We start from the raw sequence: 26,842 nt of genomic DNA on the forward strand, positions 1-26,842 counted from the left end.
TTAAAGGCTCTACTTTCTAACACTATCACATCAGCAATGTCTGAATTTTGGAGTGGACAGATTCAAACAACAGCAAGAGTTACAGTAGCTTGATTTTAAGAGTCAGTATTTATAATATACTGGGATTTATAGCTTTTGTAATTTCTTAACTTTTGCTTAATAGTTATTGACTTCAACTTGTAAATGTGTATGGGATATTTCCTTCAATATTCCTTTAGAGTTAAAAGAAGAAAATGTTTTGAAGACTCCATCCTATATTCATTGATAAGATCAGCACAGATATTACAGAGTCCCTTAAAGATAAGAAATGAATGAGACTGTGTAGCTCAGCTACTCAGAAAACCTAGATTATGATTTCATGAAACTTTAACAAAATCTGTATTAATGTAGTCCAGGTATAAAAATATTTTTCTCTAAATTTCATATTTGGTTTTAAAATTGATTTTACTATTATTCTGGAGTGGTTCAGCAAAGCTGTGCTTTAAGATGTGTCGTTAGTGGCATTCATGTTCAATAAAAGTGCTCACCACAACCTGTGCTCACTACACTTTCTAGGCCATGATTCTTCCACGGTCATTTGCTGACTTTCTAGATCTACAAATTCATCTTGACCTCATTGGGAGAAGCTAGAGACTTTGACACTGTAAACTGCATTGATGTCATTGTCTTGGGTTTTGTCTTGTTATTATTTATTTTTAAAGAGTTTCTATTATCCAGTAGTCCATAGCCTTCACTATTTGATAAACATTGAATTATAAAGGTTTTCCAACTTGCTTAAGAGTCACAGAAGTATGGGAAAACTAATGATAATGAGAGGCAGATACTGGGAAGATGGCAGAGTGGGAAGCAACAATAATCTATCTTCCTATCCTGAAAGCAGTTACATTGGCAGAATCTGCCTAATATAGCTATATCAGAACTCTGTGGTTTATTGAAGACTTGTAACTTCTGGGAGAAGTCTTGCATGGTAAATATCAGTTAGTTGAAGTCACTATTAGTTTTTAGCTCAGCAACAATTGCCTGTTCCCCAGTTCCAGCAATGTGGTAAGCTCAGTGCATGTTCTTGGAGCAGTTTGCAGGCCAGAATGGACAGTAAAGATCTATGCTCCCTTGATCTTGGACTTTCCAGCATCCAGAACTGTAAGAAATAAATTATGTTTTATATAAATTACTTGATCTTAGGCATTCTATAGTAGCAGTAAAAAATGGACTACAATGAAATCACTGCTCCAAACAACTGAAGGTTCTGCCCAGAGCATTTAAGCAATACAAACATATGAAAGGCATCCAAAATGAAAAAGACATAAAATTACCTTTGTTCACAGATGACATGATCTTATATCTAGAAAGCTCTAAACACTATGAACACATACACATATACCCTTGTTGGAACTAGCCAATTCAGTAAGGTGTATGATAAGAAATCAACATAAAGAATCTGTAATGCTTCTACACATTAACAGCGAACAATTCAAGAAAGAAGTTATCAATCTTATTTACAACACCATCAAAACCAGAAAAATACTTAGGAATAAACTTAATAAAGGAGGTAGAAGCTTTCTATATGGCAAATTATAAAACATTGATGAATGAAATTAGACACAAATAAATAGAAAAGCATCCTATGTTCATGAATCAGAAGATTTTAACAACTGTCTATGTTATTAAATGATATACAGATGCAAGGCAAAAACTACAAAGCCTATAAAAACAAATCCTAAAATTCATATGGAATCAAAAAAGATCCTGAATAGTCAACACAGTCTTGGGAAAACAGGAACAGGGGCCAGTGTTGTACCGCAACAGGTTGCGACACTGCCTATGACAATAGTATCCCATATCAGAGTGCCAGTTTCAGCCCTGGCAGCTCTATTTCCAACCCAGTTTCCTCCTAATGCACCTGGTAAGGCAGTAGAAGATAGCCCAACTTGGGCCCCTGCTACCCCCGTGGGAGATCTAGATGGAGCTCCTGGGTTCTGGCTTTGGCCTGGCCCAGATCTGACTCTTGGGACCATTAGGGAGAGGATCTCTCTCTCTGTCTCCTTCTCTTTCTCTCTCCATGTCACTCTTTCACATAAACAAATAAATCTACTTTACAAAAAAGAAAAAAGGAACAAAGATGGAGGCCTTTCCTTTCTTGATTTTGATATATATCTACATCTACAGATAGTAGCATAATGACAGACATATAGACCTAAAGAAAAGAATAATAAATGCATGCTTGAAAAATAATAACATTATCACAAGCAACAGAATTAATCAGTTTACATTTATTTCCCTTATACTATGTGCCAAGTACTACTTTGAAAGTTTGTAAGTAACAAGGAAAAAGTTATTTTTTTTGCAGATGGAGAAAATAAAATATAATATGAGAACTCATCCAAGGTTACATCCAAGTAATTAAATAACAGGATAGTCTGAAAACAAAAACAGCAAAAAAAAAAAAAAAAACAAAAACAAAATCTAAATTCTTAACTGCTATGCCAAGATAATGGAGTAGGAAGTAGGTCTTACTAGTATTTCATGTATAACATTACACAGAAAATTGCAATCCAATTTTCTAATGTATATAGTTTTAAGGACCTAAGGTATAACAGTGATGTAGTTAGAGTGATCTTTACGTCTTCAAAATTGTGCCATTGGTTATATATGGGAATAGTCTGGCTGACACTGGGCAAAGCATCACCACTCCTAAAGGTTTTTTTTTTTTAGATTTATTTATTTATTTGAAAGGCAGAGTACAGGGAGGTAGAGGAAGAGAGAGAGAGAGAGAGAAAGAGAGAGACAGAGAGAAAGAGAGAGACAGGTCTTCCTTCTGCTGGTTCAATCCTCAAATGGCCACAATGGCTGAAGCTGGGCCTATCCAAAGCTGGGAGCCAGGAGCTTCTTCTGGGTCTCCCAGGCAGATGCAGGGGCCCAAGGACTTGCACTATCTTCCTCTGCTTCCCCAGGCCATAGCAGAGAGCTGGATCTGAAGTGGAGCAGCTGGGATTCGAACTGGCGCCATATGAAATGCAAGCACTGCAGGCGGCAGCTCTACCAACAACACCACAGCACCGTCTCCAATCCTGAAAGTTTTATGGCCATCACTTTACAGACTGAGAGTACATTAGGAAGTCATCCACTTTAATAAACTGCATCATTGCAGAAAGAAATTAAGTGCACTTGCAGTTCACAGTTTTTTTTTTCCCCCTCCTTCCTAGTCTGAATTCAAAAATCATTCTGTTATAAAATTTTGTGGCTAAAATACATCTTGAAAAAGTAAAGGTCATAGTGTGTTTCTTAGAGTTTATTTATATCAGTACCAATCATGACAAAGGGGAAAAATAGGGCGAATCATATTTCGTACTTGAAGTATATAATGCCTTTTATGCAACCGACACTCTGAAACACTGGGTTAATGTCATGGGAACACAAATGCCACTTAATCATCTGAAAGAAATACGAAGATTCAAAGAAAATGACTTTTGGAAGCTATTTCATTTTAATGAGAATATGTTTGCCAGATTTTACATACATTACATAATGTTGTGTGTTTTCCTAAGATATCCTGCATAGAAGATATTTCTAACCAGTATTCTCAGAATATCATCATAGATTTTATAGCTATGACAACAGCAATAAAATGCGAGTTAAGAAGAGAAGCTTCTGGACCACAGAAAAAGAATAGAAATAAGCCTCAATATGTCAAAATTGGTAGGAAAGAAGCCCTAGAGTATGTAAAGTTAGCTAATTCAAGGTAGGTTCAGGAATAGAAGGAAGAAAGCACTAGATGAGATGATGAAATACAGTAACATCTAATGCACAAATACTTTTGAAATCACTTCATTTCTAGGTTGTAAAATATGGATAGAACTTTCATAGTTCACAGAAGGAAAACCTACAGATCACTTTCTATAAAATGCTGCTTGAAAATGTTTTTAATTTTAATGTTGATCTTGCCTTAGCTATATTTAATCCCATTTTTTTTATTTTTCATTTTTTTTAAACAGGCAGAGTGGACAGTGAGAGAAAGAGACAGAGAGAAATGTCTTCCTTTGCCATTGGTTCACCCTCCAATGGCCGCTGCAGCCGGTGTGCTGTGGCCGGTGCACCGCGCTGATCCGGTGGCAGGAGCCAGGTACTTATCCTGGTCTCCCATGGGGTGCAGGGTCCAAGCACTTGGGCCATCCTTCACTGCACTCCCGGGCCACAGCAGAGAGGAGCAAACGGGACAGAATCCGGCGCCCCGACCAGGACTAGAACCTGGTGTGCCAGCGCCGCAAGGCGGAGGATTAGCCTAGTGAGCCACTGCGCTGGCCTTAATTCCATTTTAAGGAAATCAAACCACACATTGAATTTTACAAGTGGACATTTATAGAGAATACTGGAGTTCAAGGGAATATGAAAAATGGCCAATCCAACTATCATTAATTCATTATTTTATTATGCATATAAAATATTCCATACATAATTTAACATGTAACATAATTTAATATTAAACATAATTTAATATTTTTTTTTTTATTTTTGACAGGCAGAGTGGACAGTGAGAGAGACAGAGAGAGAAAGGTCTTCCTTTGCCGTTGGTTCACCCTCCAATGGCCGCCGCTGCAGCCGGCGCACCGTGCTGATCCGATGGCAGGAGCCAGGATCCAAGTGCTTTTCCTGGTCTCCCATGGGGTGCAGGGCCCAAGCACCTGGGCCATCCTCCACTGCACTCCCTGGCCATAGCAGAGAGCTGGCCTGGAAGAGGGGCAACCGGGACAGAATCCGGCGCCCCGACCGGGACTAGAACCCGGTGTGCCGGCGCCGCAAGGTGGAGGATTAGCCTATTGAGCTACGGCGCCGGCCTAAACATAATTTAATATTAAGAATATATTCTTAATAAATTAGTGACACAGAAAAGAATAAGCAGATAAAACTCCTTGCCTTTGTGGAGTTATATTATGGTGGAGGGTCATGGACTATGTACAAGTAAATATGTAAAATAGAGGTAGTGGCTAAGTAGAAAGAACAGGGTAAGAAAAAAACATAATGAAAATGAAGATAGCTGCATTATTACTAGGACAATCAAGGGAAGGTCTCACTGAGATGGCGCCACCTTCTTAAAGTCTGACGAAGGTGAAGGATGACACCTGAGATAACCTGATTTGCTGAGGTGTTCAGGAATAGCGAATGCAAAGGAGTTGAGGTATCAGGGCAGCAGGGCAGGTGCCAAGGCCCAGGCTAGGTAAAAAGTTATCAAAATATGCTATTTTTAAATAGACTGATGCATTAATTCAGCCAATATCAGCCATAGGTCTGTAGGATCCAAAATAAATAGTTTTTGTGGGTCCTACACAGATACACACTTTCAATAATATATATTACATTTAATGCGTCCAAGTGTGAAGACTCAGAACGATGGGTACATAAGAAGTACTTATTTGTTGAAGGTGATCATTCTGGCTGCAGATGGGGCTCAGATTGTTACACAGTCCCTTTATTTCCATGCCCCAGCACTAAATCCTTACTTGAGCCACTTTATACTATACTGTTAATTGTATTGCCCATTTCATTTACCCTGCTTCCTGACCAACAATTCAATCACTCCATTTTTAGTCATTTCCAAGATTCTGAACAAGTGCTACCCAGTTAGTGTGCCTGCAACAGAGACACCAGTTAAGAAACTATTGTGATAATCCAGGTACAGATGATAGTGATCAATTCTGCCAAGCTTGCTGACACATCACAGAAAGTGAATTTTGAAAAATGATCATTGGAGTATCCATGTTCTCTTATTGTTTACAATGGCCAATGAGTGAACACCACCAGAGGGAGGAAATTCCTGGCTAACATACTCATCCTATATCTCATCCCATATTTCCATATATCTGGCAATTACATTTCTGCTTAAGGTACACAGTATCTGAACTTTAATGTTTATCTCCATCATGTGCCCTGTATTAGTTTAGTTTTATCTTCTGAGAGCATCAAAAAGAACATATCAATATGACAAATTTTCCTCTTTTATTGAACCTTGGAAAGAAAATAATTCAATTGAGAATTTAGATATTGGTCCCAATGTACTTTACATTCCTATTCAGTTTCCTAAGAAATGAATCCACTGTTGCCATTTGGTCAAGGACTAGAAATGGAGTTGGTGATACAGGCATCAGGGCAAATTAGATAGGCTGGGGAATGAGGATGATAGAAAGAGGGTGAACTAAGGATTTGGGTACCAGAGGCTGGAAACAAAGGGAGTTAACATTTTTTTTTTAAATCTATTTATTTATTTGAAGGGGGGAGAGAGAGAGAGAGAGAGAGAGAGAGAGAGAGAGAGAAAGAAACACACAAAGAAATTTTCATCCGTTGGTTCACTCCACAGATGGCTGAAACTGTCAGTATTTTGCCAGGCTGAAGTCAGTCGGCAGGGGCTTCTTCTGTGTCTCCCATGTGTGTGTGGCAGGGGCCCAAACATTTGGACCATCTTCTGCTGCTTTACCAGGCCATTAGCAGGGAGATGGATCTGAGGCAGAATAGCTGGGACACAAACTGGTGCGTATATGGTAAGATGGTATCGCAGGCAGTGGCTTTTCCTGCTATACTATAATGCTGGCCCCATAAGGGGCTTAACCTCAACCGTTGAATCATCTACATCTAAGGTGACTGTGACACAACCATGGACTTGGTAAGGTAAGAGATATTTCCATGCCTTTTTCCTTGGGGCATAGTTGATACCAGAGTGTGGGCAGTTCAAACTAATAGCAGAGGTAAATAGGTGCATTTTTCTGTTTCTAGTCTCAGAAAATGACTAGGGAGCCAGTGATTATGGAATTACCCCAAGAATAGAAATGTAGAATTAGCAAACATTTTTCTACAAACAGTTCTGTAGTTTACATGAACTAATGTGTGTGAAATGTTTTAGTAAATAATTAATAATTTTATTATGTTGGGGCTAGTGCTTGGCCTAGTGGGTAAAATGTCAGCTATGAGGTCCACATCCCATATTGGGGTGCCCGGATTAGATTCCCGGCTCTGCTCTGATTCCAGCTTCCTGCTCATGTGCAAGTGGGAGACACTAAGTGATGGTCCAAGTACTCTGATCTGTGCCCCTCACAGGGAAGACCTAGATTGCACTGTTGGCTCCAGCTTGGCCTGGTCTAGTTCCCACCATTTGGGCAGTGAACCTGTGGATGGAAGTTTTGTGTTTGTCTGTTTTTATCTCTGTCTCTCTCTGCTTCTCGAATAATAAATAAAACTTAAAAAAACATACTAATATGACTGTTGAGGGATCTGCAACTTTTGTGTGTGTCATATATTTTATAGCATTTCCAGACTGATGAAATATTTCTGGTAAATGAGGTAGGGAATTCAAAATACCAATTGAAGTTTCAGATAGTGGATTTTTCTCATTGTGCTTTATTTTCTTAAATTTATTTTAAAGAACTAACTGGAGCATTTGGTTCAGGTTATAAATAAGAGGCATCCAGGGATAAGACCCATCCATGAGTCAGCATGACTTAGCAATTCAGTAAGCCTGGGAACTGGAAATGAGTTGGAATGTAATAACTTTCTAGCACTTTAATGTGAGTAAAGTTTTTGAACATCTGAAATTTCAAGTGTTTGTGGTTGTCTGCCTGAAGACAATTTTGTAATACAAAGGAGTTCAGGGAAATATCATTCAGATGGTACAAAAAGCTGCTACTGTGTCACACTAAAAGACATAGGTTATTTGAGTGAAGGCAACCAAGATGTAGCAAGAACTTTTATTGTATGAAATCCTAGAGCCTTTACAACTAGTGAAAGCTTGGATAGCCTAAAATAAAAGCTTAAATCAACCATTTCAGTAACAGGTTTCAGCAAATCTAATATTAGGAAACAAGAGAAATGTTCAAGTCCCCAACATGGTGATTATATAAAGAGAGGAACTCAACTTTTTGAAGGTGGAGAATATTTTTTATTTCATTACTGTCTTTGTATTTCTGTAGAGTAGGGGAAATGGTGGAAAAGACGATGGGAAAGATCTCAAAGTAAACTTATTTGAAACTTTACTATAGAAAAGCAAATCAACAGGCAAATCATGATTCATGGCCAATTTTGATCTAATTGGAGATGAAAACAAGGACACAGAACAGTTATAAATGATAAACAATAATGACACTCCCACTGATTAAAAACCAGAATAACAGAGTCATAGACCAAATGGAAAGGGTAGCAGAGTCCTGCACAGTGGATGCCAGCTCTGGCTAACCAGCAGTGTTTGTTGAATATTAGTACACATTATGAGAAATTCACCCAGTGAATTAATGATAAAGAGAGATTTTAATTTCATCTGAGTTTACTGAGCTCTCCCTTTCATGTACAAAAAATTTTTTTTAAAAAAAGAAATTTATTAATACATTAGATTCTCAGGGTTACAGCAAATGCATGATGATTAACACAACAGAATTCCCATCATTTCTCATATTCATGCGGTACTTTTTTTTTTATTTGACAGGTAGAGTTACAGACAGTGAGAGAGAGAGAGACAGAGAGAAAGGTCTTCCTTCCATTAGTTTACTCCCCAAATGGCCACTATGGCTGGAGTGCTGCGCAGATTCAAAGCCAGGAGCCAGGTGCTTCCTCCCAGTCTCCCATGTGGGTGCAGGGGCCCAAACATCTGGGCCATCCTCCACTGCCCTCCCAGGCCACAGCAGAGAGCTAGACTGGAAGAGGAGCAACTGGGACTAGAACGCGGCGCCCATATGGGATGCCGGCACCGCAGGCAGAGGATTAACCAAGTGAGCCACGGCGCCGCAGGCCTCATGTGGTATTAATACAAAGAACAGTTTCAATGTGGCTCCTAGATATAATTCTGAAAATATAATGGTACTTTGTATTCTTTCTCCTCTTCTCCCCTCTCTCAGTCCCTCCCTCCCTTTCTTCTCTTATGTACAAAAATGCTATTCATTCTTATATGTAGCATTTGATCACTGTCTCTGAAGAAAAATGGAAAATACATTATATTTTGGGTTGCTATAAAAGGAATAAGTCCTAAAAATTTTAAAAATGAAGCAAAATACTTTGGATGGGGTAAAGAATAATAGACAAAGTATCCATTATTCTTCACAGGCTGTATGTAAGCAAGGTAGCTGCTTCTTTGACTCTAATAAAGGAACCGGGCTCAGTTTGGAGGCTATATCTCTGTCTCCAGTTATAATATACGCTTTCCTATGTCTTCAAGGAATGCTCTGTGGTTGGCTTTGAATGCTTGGTTACAGAGATAGGATCAGGTTAGTCAGTTTCTTATTTATGGTGCTGTAACTCCAAAAGTAGCAAATTGGAATTACTGATGTGGTAGCTGATATTTTGCCCCACTTCTAAATCATAAAATTGGCTGTAAATTAGAGTTTGATGGGCCTGGCTGTATTCCCAAGCCTCTTCCAACTCACTTGTGTTGAGGACCAGTGGCAAGTTACCAAAAGTTAAGGAAAAGTCAAAGTAACCATTTATTTGAACAGAGAATTATGAAGGAAACCCTATGGAGGGGCAACTGTAGCAGAGAGCAGATAATTTATTTTTTAATACTATTGTCAATAGGATTTGTTTTGTTAGATAATCTAAGTTTTTGATTGTCATACAGTGTTACACACATGGACACTTGAAAAGGTTCATATAAAGTGGAATTGAAAATATGTTGATTATAATACAGAAATTTAGAAATCCATGCATAATGTTTTTATAACATGCATTGTCCAGGCATTATGAAAAAAATTGCTTCAAGTAAACTCATATTTCTAATTCCATCTTATGTGAACTTTTTGTGCTCCTCTGAGACTTATAAATCACATAAGACCTATGTTATCATTTTTCATTCACATAAAATACCTGAAAGTATAATATATTAAAGTAGACAGCATTCAGTTTCCCTACATGAAGTGTTCTTGAGACTGGTTGCACCACAGATGAATGTTCTTGACATTAGCACACTGAACACTTAAAATGGTTAAAATAATAAATTTTATGATATTTTTAACATAATTTTTAAATGCTGAAAAATAGGCAAAAAATAAAACAATGATGACCATGTACTCGGGAAACTTCTTAGTCACTCTACTCATGGAAATTTCTTCAGTCAGCTTAAAATATCTGTAGTCATGTAAATTTTGATTAGTTTACCTGTTTAAAATTATTTATTTACTTATTTATGTGGTTTATTTGAAAGGAAGAGATACAGAGAAATCCCCCACCCACTGGTTTACTTCCCCAAAGCCAAGACCCTGGAACTTCATCAGAGTTTTCCACATGGGCATCAGAGACCCAAATACTTGAACCATCATCTGTTGTCCCCCCAGGAATGCATTAGCAGAAAGTTGTAATCAGATTTGGAGCCAGAAGTCAAACCCAGGCATTCTGAAATGGGATAGGGGTGCCCCAAATGACAGTTCAGTCATTGCACCAAAAGCTCACCACAGCCAACTTTTACAAGGTACCCAAGTAAACTAATGCTCTGAAGGTTAGATGTATGAAGCCAGGGATTTTGTCTGTTTTACACGATGCTGTATTCCCAAGGCCCAGGACAGTGCCTCGAACAGATTAGATACTCAACAAACAGGAAGCCATGTTTTATATGAGACATATCTGCTGAAATTAAAAAAAAAGTCAGTTGATGAGGACATAATTTTATTACTCTCAAATCTAAAAGATATTTATTTTGAAGCTCTGTTTTAAAGCATAAGGTGTGGTCATTTTAAAAATGGTTTTCATTTTAAAATTTCATGCAGCCATGTTTTAAGTGTCCATAATAGTGTTTCCCAAACAGATGTCCCACAGAATTCACTGTGTTCTGGAAATTTAACAGGTGCATCAAGCACAAAACGTAAGTCTCCAGTCAAAATTCACAAAGTTCTGGGCAACACCTTCCCAGCCTCTCTTTAGCAGGAATTTTCATAGTTTTTAAGAACCCAGTGAACACTGGGGACCCTGAAAAGGAACATGACAACATGCTGTGCTTCCCAAACATTTCTTAGTCATAGAGCATTGTGAATGTGTGGGCGCCTGCAAGTGTGTGTGTGTGTGTGTGTGTGTGCGTGCGTGTGCCTGTGTAGTAACTGTTAAATATTTCCTAGAAAGAATGTTCCCCAGGCCCATTGTTCCACAGAGTTTAGAAAATGCTGCTCCAGCTGGAGCCCCATCAGAATTGGTTCCAAGCCAGTGACATTGTCTTTTGGGTAGACATGAAGCAGCTGCTTAGCTGTCTGATGTTGCTCAGGTGTCTTCCCTACAGATAATCTAAGCAAGCCCAGGCTTAAAATGCACAGAATCTCAAAGAAACCCCCAAATTTTCTCTCAGTATTAATTTAGCCTTTGACACTGAGATGCACTTGGAGAAACAGCACTCTCAGGACTACTCATTTTCAGATCATACCCAATCTCCTAAGATTTTTTTTTGATTCTGCTATTTTTATTATACCTCTTCAATATTTCTCTTCAATATTTACCTCCAAATAGGTAATAATGCTGTATTTCTGATCTTAAGCAGCTAACATTTATTAAGTTTCTGTAACATGAGGCTAGGAACAGGTAGAAAAATCTTTGATGTTAGCTTCACGTTTTTAATTATATCCAAAATGCACTCTGGGGTTGGTGCTGTGGCACAGTGGGTTAAATCTTCTGTCTGCAATGCCAGCATCCCATATGTGTACCTGTTTGAGTCCCAGTGCTCTACTTCTGACCCAGCTCTCTGCCTGGGAAAGCAGTGGAAGATGGCCCAAGTCCTTGGGTCCTTGCACCCACATGGGAGACCAGGAGGAAGTTCCTGGCTCCTGGCTTCAGATAGGCACAGTTCCATCCATTGTGGTCATCTGGAGAATGAACCAGAGGATGAAAGACCTCTCTCTCTCCCTCTCTCCCTCTCTCCCTCTCTTCCTCTCTGCCTCTGCCTCTCTGTAACTCTGACTTTCAAATAAATAGGTAAATCTTTTAAAAAATGCACCTCACAAAGATTTAGGTATAGGTAACTTTCCAGTTGATGGGTACCCACAGGATCTCTTTAAACTGATAGTAGTGACACAGCTGAGAGTTAAACTAGGTTTACACAGTCAGGTTTTTGGTTCTTCTTTCATTAGGCTACAGTTCCTTGTACTCCTGCTAAAAATGTGAAGTAATTCCAGCAACTCAGCAAATATTTTTTGTGATGATTAGAAAAGAGTTGTTGGATCAAAGGATGTGTATATTAAATATTTGATATATATTGACAAAATCTTTCCAAAGGTTGAATCAATTATAATTTCCCTTGAGAGTTTTTGTGTACATATGCCCTAGAAAACTATGTATAGTATTAAAATTTGAGAGGTTAACAAATTGTTCCTCTAATAGTTTTAATTAAGTAAGTACTCAGTTAGTTTGAGGATCTCTTAATGGGATTTGAACATGTATAGTTTTGTTTTTCTAAAATACTGTTGCATCTATTTTGCTGTTTTTAGAAAAACTGCTAGTTTTTATTACTGATTTATAAAAACACATTGTACTTTAAGAAGATTACCCTCGATTTATTGGCATATAAGTTAGCATGGAATCAGATTTATACTTATGATAGCATTCTTGGTCATTTGTAGTCCTATGTATTTCTTTAGTGGGAGAGCAGTGATGGAATTGTAGCTAATATGCTGGGAATTCATCAAAACCACAATGTGTTCAATCCTTGCCTTGCTCCGCCTGTACCATTATTAGCTTTATTTCTCATCAGTTCTATTTTTCTCTTCAAGCATGGATATGCTCATGGGAAAATCTGACACATGCCAAAGCCATCTGCTATGAATGTCAAAAGAAAAAAGTTTCAGAAGTATTTATCTAGTATCCTTCCCCCTTTTTTAATTTGGAGGGATGATGTAAATAGGTAGAAGAGGAAAGAAAATTTAGATGTATCAAGGTCAGGTGGCTCATTAAGTGTCATGGAATTCCACAGAGTTGAAGACCAAGACCCCATAGAATCCTCACACTTCTAGGCCAACCCTTAGACATCGATTCTACTGCCTTGGTGTCCCATTTCTTCTTCAGTCCCAAGAAAGGAAAATCAGCATCCTAAGAAGCTCTGCAACATTCTTGATATGGTTTCCCATAAAAATCCCCCTGATAATTGGCTAATAGGAAGCATTCACATGGGTTTACTTGGGAACTGGCTGCTGCTTTGTTTTCCCTGTTGTTGCTGCTGCTGAAATAGTTTGAGTCTGAAGTCATTATGGCTGTGGTTGCATTTCTCTGGCCAGAGGATATTGTGAAAGCCTCCATCACCACAGAAACAGATGAACATTCCCCTGCTCATAATGGAAAAAAGTGAATTGGTGACAGCAGCTCTGACTGCTTCATGGGAGGCCCGAGAGGTGACTCAGGCTCGTGAGTTCATGTCCCCAAACTTGATGAGCCACTTCCTCTGCTGCACATCTTCAGTGCTGCTTGTAGGGTCTTTTGGGCACCCACAGTCTTTTTGAAAAGCTTTAGTTTTTTTTTTTTTAAATCAGTTATTGTTCAGGTACCTGATGGCTTTCATAAGAAAAGGAGGTCCTCATCGTCCTATCTGTGAAAGGAATCTTTGTTCATGAAGCTGAGAGTGAAAATTCCTAGGTTCTGATTCTAGAGTCGTGATCTTTCCACTCTAATAAATAGAAAATCACACAACACAATGCAAATAAAAAGAAAAATAACCAAAGGAATCACCCACCATGGATGCACTCCAATATCAATCTTGATGTTGTAACAAATAGCTAGCTTCTTTTCTGTGAACTTACATTTGTAAGGCCTTTAAAAGTCTTTGCTAAATTAAAAGTAAGCACAAAAACAGAAAATCAATTATTTTCATACACTCAGCTAATATGTTATTTTTATTTGGTGAAAAATCCAGAGCTATGGCATAAAAATAATTAAATATACAACACAGCAGCGTGTTTTAATCAGGCAAATTTTAGATGACCTTGGTATTTTTATCCAATCATGCTGAAATAACAAAAACGCCATAAACTCTGGTGGCTTAGAAATGCAAACATTTACTCACAGCTCTGGGAAGTCCAGTGTAAAGGCACTGGCACATTGGGTATGTGGTAAGGGCCTACTTCCTGGCTCCTAGATGATGCCTTCTTGCTACATCCTCGCATGGCAGAAGGAGCACGGCAGCTCCTGGGGTTTTCTGTTCCAATGGCACTGAACCCAACCACGAGGTTCTCCATCCCACGCCCCAACCACTTCCCAGAGGCCCCGTCTCTCAACAGCATCACCTTGGCAGGATAAGACTTCAACACACGGATTCTTGGTAGATACCAACATTCAGGCAAAGAACTTGGTTCTTCAGTTAGTTTAGTGATGAAATTTTCAATAAAATGTCCTTAGCCTCAGGGCACGCATTGCAACACAGTGGGTTAAGCCACACCAAAAAGCCAGCATCACAATTTGGCACCAGTCCAAGTTCGGGCTGCACTCCTTTAGATGCAGCTTCTGGCTACTGTGCCTGGGAAGACAGCAGTTACGGTCTGAGCACTTGAGACCCTGCACGGATAAAGTTCCTGGATCCTGGCTTTGGCCTTATCTGGCCCTTGAAGGCATCTGGGGAATGAACCAGTAGATGGAAGTTCTCTCTGTCTCTCTCTCCAGCTGCCTCTCAAATAAATAAATAATAATAACATTTAAAAGCCTTTAGCCTCTTCAGGCCTTACTTTGCCCATCTCTAACAGGGGGCTTGATGACCCCTAAGTGCTGTAATCATGATTCTTCTCCAAAGCAAACATTGGGAAGTCTTCCAATCCACATTGCTAATTTCGTAAGTGTGCGTAAAGAATCATAAGTCAGTTGTAAGAGCTTAATTTCCATTTCAGAAACATAAATGACATCAGAGTGGTATTTTTAGCCATACATATCTTTGGATTTGGAGGAAAACAAAAAGAAAAATGACCTTTCCATTGCAAGAATGCTATCTATTGCATAGTTTAATAATTTCTTGTAAAATGTGGTTGCAACCCTGAATATCTTCTACCATGTATCAAGACAGTATTTTTTCAATCTTACAAATAATGGCTACAGTAGTTTTTATTTAAAAAAAAATGAGTTCTTGGGTCCACATTCTGGCACAGCAGATAAAGACACCACCTGTGATGCTGGCATCCCATAAGGGTGCCAGTTTGAGTCCCAGCTGTTCCACTTCTCCCATCCAAGTACTAACCAGGCCCGACCCTGCTTAGCTTCCGAGATCAGACGAGATCGGGCGCGTTCAGGGTGGTATGGCCGTAGACCCAGCTGTTCCACTTCTGATCCTGTACCCTCTAATGACCTGGGAAAGCAGTGGAGTACAGCCCAAGTGTTTGGGTCCTTGTGCTCAGGTGGGAGACTGAGATGAAGCTCTTGGCTCCTGGCTTTGGCCTGGTTCAGCAATGGTCATTACAGCCATTTGGAGAGTGAACCAATGGATGGAAGACCTCTCTCTCTCTCTCTCTCTCTCTCCCTCTCTCTGTCTCCCTCCCTACTTCTATAACCTGTACTTTCAAATAAATAAATAAAATTTTTAAAAATGAATTATTTATGTACAATTCAAGCAATATAAAAAGTATAAGCACAGAAATGTAAAAATGACTTCACATCCCAATGCCACAAAAAATAATAATTAGTATTTACTGAGCACCGATACAAATATTTTTCTTCATTGATATATTAGGAAAGATAAATAGACTAATGAAAAGTTTAAATAATTATGGAAATAAGTGTGGAATATATATCCTAGCTGTATGGATAGAACTATTTTTATATTATTGTGATCCTTTTATATGTATAATTTTTATAGAAAGCTAAATTGTCAATATATTTGAATCTAAAAGAAGAAATAGAGAAACAATTTTAAGTGCTGAAAATATTGAACTTCAGATCAATACTTCCAATCAAAGCATGGAAGAAAAATATGAAAAATATAAAAATGTTATAATCAATTCTTTTTCTTGTGTTTTAATTTTATAATATAAAAGATAAAGAGCTTAGAATCTTAAATTCTGTCTACCCTTTCTTCACCCAGCTTGCTTTTCTTGTTATGTTATCACATATGTTTTTCACAATTTTTATGATTTTTTTTTGACAGGCAGAATGGACAGAGAGAGACACACAGAGAAAGGTCTTCCTTTTTTCCGTTGCTTCACCCCCCAATGGCTGCTGCTGCCAGCATGCCACAGCCAGCGCACCGCACTGATCCGAAGCCAGGAGCCAGGTGCTTCTCCTGGTCTCCCATGTAGGTGCAGGGCCCAAGCACTTGGGCCATCCTCCACTGCACTCCCGGGCCACAGCAGAGAGCTGGACTAGAAGAGGGGCAACTGGGACAGAATCTGGTGCCCTGACCAGGACTAGAACCCGGTGTGCAGGCACTGCAGGCAGAGGATTAGCCTATTGAACTGCGGCGCCGGCCTAACTTTTATGATTTCTGCAGACATAATTCCTGCTGTTATTTTTTTCTAAATTCAGTTAATTCAGTGATCATCCTCAGTTCTTTCCCAAAAGCATCTTCAATTTAAAAAAAATCTATTTATTTGAAAAGTAGAGTGACAGAGTGAGGGAGAGATAGGGAGGAAGAGATCTTCCTTCTGCTGCCTCACTTCCCAAATGCCAGCAATAGTCAGGGCTGGATCAGGCAGAGTAAGGAGCCTATAACTCCATCTGGATCCCTACGTGGGTGGCAGTGACCCAGTACTTGGACCATCACCTACTGCCTTCATTGGCACAGTAGCAGGAAGCCGTATCAGAAACAGAGCAGTGGGGACTCAAATCAGTTACTCTGATATAGGATACAGATGTTCTAAGCAGTAGCTTAACTCACTGAACCACAGGCCTGCCCCATCTCCATTTCTGAGTACTTTACTTAATTCATCCCTGATTATTCTGATTTTGTCATCAGTAGAGTTGTTTGAGAAAGGGTCTGCTTTTCAGTCCCCAGTTTTCTTGTTAAAGATTCTCTGAGTCTTGTCTTTATACTGGAATCACCATTTTGCTAGGTAAAATTCTGGAATCATAGCCTTTTCCTCTCTGAACACCATACTGAAAAGTTATGTTTCCATTGCTTTATGTCGCCAAATGTCACTGTGCTAAGGATTGAATAGCACTTAGAAATGTGCCTGGAAAGCCTGTGGAAGGTGCTCTGTAAATGTTTTCAAATAAAAGTCTGGGAGCAGACTTTCAAAATCCCGTTATAGTATTGCTCAGTTTGTCAGATGCCTGAAGACATTTTTCTTCATCTTTCTATTTAATGCATTCAGCAGAATATGCCACAAAACTAAATATTATGCACCATTATTTCCTAGAAAATGATACATTTTTTAAAAATAGAAGATTAAGTTTTCACTTTGGGAAATTGGCTTCTATTGTATTTCTGAGTATTGTTTTTCATTGTATTTATTGATGTCTCTATTTCAGTTACTACAGTTTTGCTTAAATAGGTTCAATTATGCTTCTCCAGATCAAGAAACATCTTACTTCCTAAATCTGTTTGTAGTTTTCCTCTATTTACTGTGATTATCCTATGCCTTTCCACATTAGTGATGTCTTTAGACATGAATGTCTTCCATCTTGTTGTTTTAAATTAAGTAACGAGAGTGCTGCTTTGATTCTTAAGATGCTACCATAGTTCCATGACCACTTTTTCCTTATTCTATTATTTTATTATCTTTGATCTTTGATTTCTCATATTTTTGATTCCATGTTTGGGTTTTGAAATTTGTTTCATTTTTTATTTACTTGGAAGGCAGAGTGACAGAGAAACAGAGAGATCTTCTGTTTGCTGGTCCACTCCCTGAATGCGCACAACTGTCCTGGGCTGAAACCAGGAGCCAGGGGCTCCATCGGGGCCTCCCATGTGAGTGGCGGGAGACTCATGTACTTGAGCCACTTCCTGCTGGCTCATAGGATCATTAGTGGGAAGCTGGGCAGGAAGCAGAGTTGGGATTCGATCCCAGCTACTCTGATGTGCAATGCGATGTCCTCATTGGTGGCATAACCCTCTGGGTCACAATGCCTGCCCTATTATCATGCTTTCGAGGAGGTCTACCTCTGTTCTTTGCAATACATTTTTTTCTGAAACTTTTTTTCTGTATTTTCCTCCTTTCTTCCTTCCTTCTGCTTACCCTTCCTCCCATCTTCCCGCCTCTCCCTCTTTCCGTCCTCTAGTGCGTCTGCATGGCCCACGGTTCTTTTCATCTTGCTTGTGAAGCTTCATAGAAAGCTTCACTTTTGCTGCAGTAGTGAGACTGCAATGTATTAACATCTCTTCTGTATCATATGTGAAGTTTCTGCATTAGAGATTGAACCTTTGGTATTGTTTGAAGTCAATATTCACTGAGGACGGGAACCTTGAGAGGAGAGAGAAAAACAGATCAGCTGGATTCACCATTGGTGATGGACAGGGATTTGGGCTCTGCTCTCATTTCTTCTAATATTTCTTTAAAAGCCTTGTATCAGGACCTGCTCCACCCATTCACCTGACCAAAGATGAACCAACTGCATATGTACTCTGGTTCAGTATTTCTTTTAGAAAAAATGGTTTTTCATGTTTATCTGAAATGCAGATATATATATATGTATATGTGTGTGTGTGTATATATATATATATAGAGAGAGAGATCTTCCATCAGCTGCTTTATTCCCCAAATGCCTGCCACAGTTGAGGCTGGACTAGGCCAAAGTCAAGAGCCACAAGTGGTGGTAGGGAACCAAGTACTTGAGCCATCACCTGCTATTTTTCAGGCTGCACATTAGCAGGGAGCGAGAATCAAAACAAAGCTAGGACTTGAGCCTTGGCATTCTGATATGGGATGCAGACATCAAAAGTGGTATCATTCACTGTGCCAAATGTCCACCCTCTGTATCAATCTTTATTGTACAAAACAAACTTGTCTTCTAGTTCCATTTTCAACCAATATTTTGAATATCTTATATATCTACTATATACATGAATATGAATTTAATATATGTGTAAATATAATCAAACTTTATGATTCTGATCTCACCATTTGGGTACTACAGTAATAGGATTCTCTCCTATTGCCATATAATTCCTACCTTTCTGGGGTCTACATGTCTGTGAGGGAGTGCTGAACCCATGGGACATAGCATTTGAAAGCTATCTTACAAAAGGTTTATGTACCAAATGGTCCTGGTACAGAAAGGCAAATTCTGCTCAAGGCAATTTTAGTCTCTATCCTAGAAGCCAGAAACTGATCCCAATCTCAGAAATGACACTATTTCCATTTTGCAAACAACATATTTAGATTTTTCAAAGGGAAGTCTAGGGACATACAAACATGCACATACACACCTGGTGACTAGAAATGGTGTAACCAGTCTACCATCTATCATCTATTTTTCTGTCTATTATGTCTATCTATCTATCTATCTATCATCTTTCCATCCTTGTATTCAATGAACAGGAAGAAAAGAATAAAATAGGAGTCATCAGGGATTAAAACTGAAAAGCACTCTTTGTGTTCCCTGTCCTTTGAAGCCTCTAGGGGCTACCTTTCCTGTGCTTGAAGGCTGTCTTAGACAGTTTCACTTCTTCACTTATTCTTAGGTAATAACTCTATTGACCAGTGTCAATTCAGAATAAAAATTCTTATCAAGTTCAAGAATTAGAACTTCAAATAATATAGCAAACTAAGCGTTCTCCCTCTCCTAGCACAGAACTCAGAGTGGAAGCCGACAGGCAGGCAGGTGTAGCAGGAGAGGGGCAGGCAGGGCTGGTGTCTTTGCTTTCACCTGGAGCCACTTCTGGGTCTTTGAGGTGTAAAAATGAAAGGAAGAGGAGCAGAATAATGGAAATACGAAAGGAATGACATCTGTGGCTGATGCTGTGAATCCTGGAGTTGGTGCATTTCTGTAAGCATAGAACAAATGGTAAAGCCAGCTTTCCTAGTTATTGGACAAATAATAGACTGTTTAGACAGACCTGAGATAACTTATTAACAATTCACAAAAAATTTACTACCATGAACCACCACATACTGCCCATTAAAATTGCAGACTATAACAAACCAAACAAACAGAAAGACACTTAGAAGAATGAGGAGAAAAGTTATATAAATATTTACCTTACTTAAGCATGGGAAAGGTCATTTTCTGCATTAGATTACAAAAAGGCAGATCGTTAAATCATACTGCACAAAATTAAGATGTCTTACATGATAAAAATGCCATAAAATTGATAAGCAACTCCGAGAAAAGTTTGTTAGAAATAAATAAATAGGAAGGCAGACATACAGGTGGTAAATAGATTATATAATATATGGGGAGAGACTACAGATAAATCTCTTAATCTCTAAAAATAAATATCAACAGAAAAACTGCAAATTTAATCATGATCAGGAAATGTTCAATAATGCAGAAAAATGCTCATGATCTTTTATTAAATAATATGACATAGAGAATTTATTGACAAAAACACTATGAAATTTCAGTGTGATGGGAATTATGGAATTTTTTTATGTTTTTGAACTTTTCTGAATTGACTGAACATTCTTTTATATGCAGAAAAGAATACTGTTTCTAAAAATGTACAAGTCTGAAATAGTCAACATAAGTATTATATTTTACATTTAAAATCATTTGCAAAGCACAGCAACAGAGAGAGACAAGGAGAAATGGTAGGGGGAGAAAGACAAAGAGAGAGAGAGAACCTTCCATCTTCTGGTTCACTTCCCAAATGGTCCTGATAACCAGGGCTGGGCCAGGTGGAAAAGAGAGAGAAAGAGAAAGAGAGAGAAAAAGAGAAAGAGAGAGAAAGAGAGAGAAAGAGAGAGAGAGAGAGAGAGAGAGAGAGAGAGAGAGAAATATCTCTGGTTCACTCCTCAGATGATTGTGTTGGCCAGTATCGGGCCACGCTGAAGCCAGGAACCAAGGGCTTCATCCAGATCTCCCATATGAGTGGCAGGGTCCCAAATACTTGGACCATCTTCTGCTGCTTTTCCCAGGCCATTAGCAGGGAGCTGGATCAGAAATGGAGCAGCCCAGACACGAATTGGCACCCATATGGGATTCTGGCTTTGCAGGCAGCAGCTTTACCTGTCAGTCCACAATGATGTTCTATTGGGACATATTTAATTATATATGTGTTCTTCCTCCGAGTAAAAATTATCTTTAGAAACAGTCACAGGTATTCTACTACAAATGTAATGTGAATTACTAATCACTCATTTCAAAAAGGCTGTGTTTGAAAAGCTTGTTTGCATGTCAGAGATGTGTATCCGATTATCGATTTGTGAAGTTACAAAGTACCAAAGTGAGAAGAACAATACAGAAGATTATGTGTTTTACTAACCAATCACAGACTGTGTGTGTTTGGGCAGATGAATAATTTTACATTTCTCCCTTTTTGTTTGTTTATTATCAACCCAAAGTCTGAACTTTAAGTTAAGTAATGGTTGGGCACGTTGGAGAGAATCTTGCTGTGGGCATCTAGAAGTTTATTTTGCCTGGTGGGAAGGGACCACTTGGGCCATAACATCCCAATATCAGCAGGCAGTCAGGTGTGGTGGCAATGTTTCTGAGTGTTAGACATGAGCGTGGAGGAGTGAGTCCAAGCACACATGATTTCCTTTATTCCCTTAGTTTTGTGACTTAAGAAAAGAAAACCATGCAATTAAGAGTCATGAAAAGATTTTTAGTAAAATTTCCATAAGGAAATAAAGCTTAAGCTGCCCTACCAAGGAACCCAATTGTTTCTCACATCTCCAGCGGCTTCCAAATAGCCCCACAATCTCAGGGTACATGGTGACACCTGACAGAAGGACAGAGTAGCCTGGATGCCCAAAGTCACCTGGTATTGAGGGTCATTAATGGGTCTTCCTGGACTTGAGAGAGGAGAGACTTCTGCAGAAGTTTGCTGGGTCAAGAGCAAGCAACACCTGAGTCCTAATTTTACCCAGGGATAAAATGAGGTGACAATGTATGGAAGGCCATTCAGAAACACAGAATGTTTTATGAATGTACAAAATGCATATTCTTCTAGTTCTGACACAATATAATCTAAGGGAAAGAAATAAGGAGAACCAAGCTTATGGGCTGGGTGTATATTTTATGTCCTCTGTTGCAAGGACCATGACTCTTTACTGTTAACGCTCTGTGAGGCACTGAATAAGTAAAGAGACTTTGAAGAAAAACAAAAACATTAAAAAGTAAAGTAGGATCAAATTCAAGTTGTTAACATGCTTTGTGATGTTTAAATACATTGTATAAATACATATGTATGTTTTTGTAAATACACATATAATGTATACATTTATAAATATACACTTATGTGTGAATACACATATAACTTATGTAACTTAGATTGTATCATGAATATGATTTGGCAGCTTAATTTTTTAAATTCAGCACTATTTATTGGTAGATGTGTAGGAGACATACACAATTAATTTTAGACCTTTGTAGCATTTCATTGCATGGGCAGATCATATTTATTTACACAATAATTAACTGATGAAGATTTACTCATTTGACAATTTTTACAGAACATATCCAATGCAGAAGCAATTTCTCATGCTGGACATTGTGGTATTATGCTGGGCAGCTGTTTGCTTTAAAGAACAAGTAGCCTCATGTAGAGCTTGCAAGTAGCTGGACAGGGACACAACATGATAAGCCAGGAGATAGTAATCTTTTTTCTTTAACTTTCATTTAATGAATATAAATTTCCAAAGTACAGCTTATGGATTACAATGACTTTTTCCCCCCATAACTTCCCTCCCACCCGCAACCCTCCCATCTCCCGCTCCCTCTCCCATTCCATTCACGTCAATATTCATTTTCAATTATCTTTATATACAGAAGATCAATTTAGCATATATTAAGTAAAGATTTCAACAGTTTGCACGCACACAGAAACACAAAGTGAAAAATACTGTTTGAGTTCTAGTTATAGCATTAAATCACATTGAACAACACATTAAGGACAGAGATCCTACATGAGGAGTAAGTGCACAGTGACTCCTGTTGTTGATTTAAGAATTGACACTCTTGTTTATGGCGTCAGTAATCACCCTAGGCTCTTGTCATGAGTTGCCAAGGCTATGGAAGCCTTTTGAGTTTGCAGACTCTGATCTTATTTGGCCAAGGTCATAGTCAAAGTGGAAGTTCTCTCCTCCCTTCAGAGAAAGGTACCTCCTTCTTTGATGACCTGTTCTTTCCCCTGGAATCTCACTCACAGAGATCTTTCATTTAGGTTTTGGGTGGTTTTTTTTTTTTTTTTTTTTTTTGCCAGAGTGTCTTGGCTTTCCATGCCTGAAACACTCTCATGGGCTCTTCAGCCAGATCCAAATGCCTTAAGGTCTGATTCTGAGGCCTGAGTGCTATTTAGGACATCTGCCATTCTATGAGTCTGCTGTGTATCCCACTTCCCATGTTGGATCATTCTCTCCTTTTTAATTCTATCAGTTAGTATTAGCAGACACTAGTCTTGTTTATGTGATCCCTTTGACTCTTAGACCTATCAGTGTGATCAATTGTGACCTGAAATTTATCACTTGGACTAGTGAGATGGCATTGGTACATGCCACCTTGATGGGATTGAATTGGAATCCACTGACACATTTCTAACTCTACCATTTGGGGCAAGTCCGATTGAGCATGTCCCAAATTGTACATCTCCTCCCTCTCTTATTCCCACTCTTATATTTAACAGGGATCACTTTTCAGTTAATTTTCAACACCTAAGAATAATTGTGTATTAATTACAGAGTTCAACCAATAGTATTAAGTAGAACAAAAAAATACTAAAAGAGATAAAGTATTAAGTTGTTCATCAACAGTCAGGCCAAGGGCTGATCACGTCACCATTTCTCATAGTGTCCATTTCACTTCAACTCTTAAAAAATTGAGTAACATTTTTATTTTTTCTTTAGATTATATAAATGAATGTTTTTCCTGATAAACTTTTTAAAGGTTTATTTATTTATTTGAAAGGCAGAGTTACAGAAAGAGATGGAAAGACACGCACACACACACATCGAGAGAGAGAGAGAGAGAGAGAGAGAGAGAGAGAGAGAGAAGAGAGGGAGGGATTTTAGAGATATCTTTCATCTGCTGACCAGATAGCCACAACCTCCAGAACTGGGCCAGGCCAAAGCCAGGAGCCGGAAGTGTCATCCAGCTCTCTCATGTGGATGCCAGGGACCCAAATACTTGAACCATCTTCTGCGGCCTTCCACAGCTCACTAGCAGGGAGCTGGATCAGAAATGGAGCAACCGGGACACTAACTGGTGCACATATGATATCCTAGCATTGCGGGCGGTGGCTTCACTAACTAGGTCACAATGTTGGCACCTCCTGATAAATATTTTTGTTACTACACATGCAACTGTGAGGATTTTACTTTATGCATATTAAAACTGATGTATCTTATAATAGCAAAAATAATCTTGAAAAAGAAAGAAGAATCTTCCTAATATAATGTTACAGCAATCCAGACAATGAAATGGTAAGGATTATGCACACAGATCAATGGGAGAGAATAGAGATGTCAGACCGGATCCACATCTGTATGCATGCACAATTAATTTCTGACAAAAGAGAAAAATGTTCAATGGAGAAGGGGTAATCTTTGCAACAAATGGTGCTAGAACAATTGGAAATCCACGTGCAAAATAAACAAACCTTAACCTAAATCTACAACTTTTACAAAAATGATCACAAAATGGATCATGAAATTAAACATAAAAACTAAAACTATAAAATTTCTATGAATCAAGTATGTGTGGATATCTTTAGAGTCTAGTATTAAGCAAAGCATTCTTAGACTTGATGGGAAAATCATGATCCATAAAAAGAAAAATAGAACATACTTCATCAAAGTTAAAAATATTGTCCTGTGAAAGACCCTGCTAATAAAATGAAGCAACAAATTATAGACCTGGAGAAGCTATCTGAATGTCACCCATATGAGAGGACTTTGATTAGAGAAATTATGGGATAGGGGCTGGCACTGTGGTGGAGAGTGTTAACGCCCTGGCCTGAAGCGCCAACATCCCATATGGGCGCAGGTTCAAGTTCCGGCTGTTCTTCTTCCAATCCAGCTATCTGCTATGGCCTGGGAAAGCAGTAGAAGATGGCCCAAGTCCTTGGGCCCCTGCACCCACGTGGAGACCTGGAAGAAGCTCCTAGTTTCTGGCTTCGGATCAGCGCAGCTCCGGCCATTGCAGCCATCTGGGGAGAGAACCAGCGGATGGAAAACCTCTCTCTCTGTCTTCCTCTCCTTCCTCTGTGTAACTCTGACTTTCAAATAAATAAACAAATCTTTAAAAAAAATTATGAGATATATACACCACAGAATACTACACAATGGTCAAAAAAAAAAAAAAAGGAAATCTTGTCATTTGTAACAAAATGAATGTAACTGGAAAACATTATGCTTAATGACATAAGCCAGTCCCAAAAAGACAAATACCTGGTAGACAAATGTTCTCCCTGATCTGTGGTAACTAATAGAGCAGTTAAAAGGTAATCTATAGACATGAAATTGACACATTGAGATGCAACGACTTTGAACAGTCCTTGTCTCCTCTGTTGAGAAAGTTTTTTTTTTTTTTCCCTTCTCATACTATTTGTTGAACTCTTTACTTAGGATGAGGCTAATCTTACATGTACAAAGTTAATTGAAAATAGATCTTAGTAAAAATAATGGGAATAGGAGAGCCAGGAGGAATAAGTGTGGGAGTATGGGTAGGGTGGGAAGAATCACTATGTACCAAAATTTGTATTTATGAAATGCATGAAATTTGTATACATTAACTAAGATTTAAAAAAAGAAACCTCAAAATTCAACATTAGTAACTGACTACATACACACACACAAAAGTGTATGTATAACTGGTGAAATCAGAATGAACTATGAATTTTACCAACGCCAATTTCCTGGTTATTTTTTGTTTTGTTTTAAAATATTTCAAATTATAAATAAAAGCACAAAGAAGGGTTCAGGGAGCACACTTAGATTTAACAACTTCTATAATTTTATCCTAATCACTTCATATGTAAATATAGGTGTATGTATGTAGGTAGACGATAGGTAGACGCACACATGCATACTTGTTTTCGAAAGCAGGGGTGGATATATTAATGTCACTTGTGAGATTCAAAGATTATAAAATGAGGAAAGTTATATTACTATGTAAAGAGGAAAGTTCAGTTAAGACAACATTAGTAAATACCTATTTAATGTTATACTATAGTCATGAAAGATGTTAGTGATCAAGAAGGCATCTATCAATCATCTATAAGATTTAATCAATTTTACAATTTAACATTCTACTTTCCAATCACTCATATGCAGAAAATAGAAGTCACACAGGAGGCTGGGAAAGTCTGCAAAGCAGAAAAGAGATGACATTTACAGTATAAATCATGTGCATATTGACATGTCAGTTTTAGATTCTTATTTTGTGGTGAAGGAAAATTGAAGAAAATGAACAAGGGCCTGGTAGAAAAATTTCCAAGCATGCTGATGAGTTGACACTTGGTTAGCTGAAGCTCTCGGCATTCTTTGGTATAAGGGCACTGTGCAAGTTCATGGTTTTATTGAGTTTATGACTTCAAAAGCCCTATTGGGTAAAGCAAAGGGACTTTCTATAAACATCCCATTTTCATCCAAATGATTTCCTGGAATAACACTGAAGAATGGGCACCAAGTAAGGAGACTGCTTTTGAAGTGAAACTTGGAGATATTTATACTTATTCACTAAGACTTGAAGGAATTCTCATTTCCCATCAGTTATGGGAATTATGTTGGGATTATCAGCCCATGGACCCCTATGGTGCACTGTTCCCTAGACTGGTTGGAAATTCAAGGGGTTTCCATCCCTGGTGTGGATTGGACCCAAAAGGAAAAAGATTCTA

The sequence above is a fragment of the Oryctolagus cuniculus genome, chromosome 14 (assembly GCF_964237555.1).
Source record: "Oryctolagus cuniculus chromosome 14, mOryCun1.1, whole genome shotgun sequence".
NCBI lineage: Eukaryota > Metazoa > Chordata > Mammalia > Lagomorpha > Leporidae > Oryctolagus > Oryctolagus cuniculus.